The sequence below is a fragment of the Montipora foliosa genome, chromosome 6 (genome assembly GCF_036669935.1).
Source record: "Montipora foliosa isolate CH-2021 chromosome 6, ASM3666993v2, whole genome shotgun sequence".
Classification (NCBI taxonomy): Eukaryota; Metazoa; Cnidaria; class Anthozoa; order Scleractinia; family Acroporidae; genus Montipora; species Montipora foliosa.
The window spans coordinates 53,617,097-53,619,596 of NC_090874.1; the positions used below are offsets into that span (position 1 = coordinate 53,617,097).

General features: G+C 40.8%; 1 pseudogene; it reads right to left on the reverse strand.

Annotated features, from left to right (window-relative positions):
- Positions 1–970: 970 nt before the first annotated feature.
- Positions 971–2,500, reverse strand: part of LOC138006031 (uncharacterized) — a 1,780-nt pseudogene continuing 250 nt past the window's right edge.

Here is a 2,500-nt window from a genome sequence, read left to right on the forward strand (position 1 = left end):
TCGTCTCGCTTAGGGGGTGTAAATTTAGGATTTTGGTCTCACTTAGGGTGTTTTGGGCAAAACGCAATCATATGTAGCGGTGAAAATCTCCTTCAGGGTTGCGCGCGAAGAAATATAAAAGTGTACATTTACACTTTTATATTTCTTCACGCAAGTGAAAGTATTAGATGATAATGTCTTTGCTGTATTTTTTTAATTTTATTTTTCTGTGTTATAATATGGTCTCTTTTAGGGGTCAAAACGCCCAGATTGGTCTCCTTTTAAGGGTTTTAAGGGAGTCCTTCCCCCGGGGGCGGTGAGGTTCAATATTCGACTCCTGTTTAAGTAAGCTTTTTTTTTTATTACCACGTTTAACCTTTGAGCAAGTTCCTGCTGCCATGTAAAACAAGGAACAAACAGTACCGGTTAGCTTCCTCGATGCAATCGCATGTCAGTAGTCCAAGATTAAACATTCTATTCGAATCTCCAAACTGTCAGGTCTTAGTTATCAAATAGAAATGTTCAATTAGAGAGTTTTGATTCAAGTTTGCAGAGCTATAGCTTTTTGCGATTGCAAAATTGCAATTTTAGAGAGGACTAGTGTGCAAATTAATATTCTCCTAAGTTAACTTGGCTCCATTACCAGCTGCTTTACCGAAAATGAGCCCACAAAGTCCAGGCTCGAGAGAGCGGCAGAAATAAAGCCTATGATTTTAGCAGGTACTAAAAGATATTAAGGCTTTAGACAAGTCTATGACATTCACAAATACTTTGATGAAATAAAGTGTTAGTGTAGTTTGCTCTGTACGCCGTACTTGTCACCATTGTATCGGTTTTCTGACGGTTTTGTATGCGGTTTTCGGTTTTGGCCGAATTTTTTTGCGGTTTTACGGTTTTGGATGATTTTTTCTTCGGTTTTGCGGTTTCTAATACACCCCAATGCCCCCCTCCTTTAGGGAACAACCAACTTTAAATCAATATTTGTACCATGTTGATTTAGAACTCTCTTTAAAGCAGCACATTTTCACACATCCTTCAAGTATTCTTCCCCGGTGTTTATCACATTACAGTTCTTGCATTTATTAAAAATTCAACTTTGTATTGTGATATTTCTAACTGAAGATGACAGAAGTTTCTCTCGAAACGTGTTTTTGAAAATCAAAAGTATTGTCGTTTTTCTTAAAGTCATAAGAAGGTTCATTTTCCGCTTCGCGGGTTTTTGATAACATATAACGAAAGCTCTGTTTGGGAAAGGTCGAAACTAATTTTCTTCATGCATATGAAGAACGAAAGCATTTTGTTTCGAAAGCTTGTAAGATTTCATTTAGATGAAAAAACGATTATTAATTTCTCATAGAAATATACGTGACAAATCCATTACGAATCTATTCTTTTGAATAAAAACTGCTGTCTATACATGGTTCAAACAGATGATTCATCACGTTCATAAAGGTTTTCTCAATAAGAACACCTCTTGAAACTTTTATTCAGGAATCAGCGTGTTGGCGAAAAGGCGAGTCTCCAGAGAGCAAAAGAGACCAGCATTGGAATGGCTGTACAGACACTTCATTAGTGTCGTCAGTGTGGACAGTGAAGCCAAGCATTCCCCCCACAACTGCGGCAGTGTCTTCCACGCCAGAAGGGTGTTTGAGAGTGAGTGGAGCACTAACCAGGCCACTTGCCATCCTTTCGATATCCATGGCATGCTTTTTTCCCTCTAGAAACTCGGTGATCCATCCTTTGTAACGATACTCGCCAGGAACGAAATACACACCTGACGCGTACACATTTTCGTAGCTCATAATATGGCTCCACCATTCGCTAACTGCACCACCCTGGTAAGTAGCCAACAGGTTGCTGAAAACTTTTTCCACAACATCCTACCACTCTGACGGCAAATCAAGATCATTCTCAATGGGCTCAAGCAGTTCTCGCAGTACTTTTAGCTTGGATTTTAATTTGCTCCAGTCGTTTTCAGTACCTACCATCTCCACGGCAGGGATTCCACAGCCCGCCTTCAATCTATAGTGGAAATACTCTTGGACTGAATTCATCAATGTTATCTGTGAAACCATCTTTTGCACTGCAGTTGTGGTGCTGAAATCTGCCGTCATTCCATCCACGAACTCGGGTACTTTGATGTTCTCTTTGACTCCCTTCGCTATTTGATCAAAGAACCAGCTGTAGTCGACGGTGTAGATGTTGTCTTCGGGCACTTCCACCTCAATGGTTTTCTTTCCTTGATGATCAACAAACATCTCGCGAACGGACCCCTTCTTGGCGTTTTCGTCGATAGCGCAGGCGACTCGTTTTATAACGCAGAACCACCAGTCATCTGGGGAGGTTCGTAGTATCCAGTGGTTGTTGTAGGCAGTCAGAACGGCTGCAAACAATCCGCAATCTCCAATAGAATAAATGGTCTCTTTGGATCCCAATGCGGCAACTATTTGTCTGGACGTATCAGGTCTTCGAGCTCTCGCTACTTTAGCTCTGTTTGCCCTCCTCAGTTTATCGATAAATG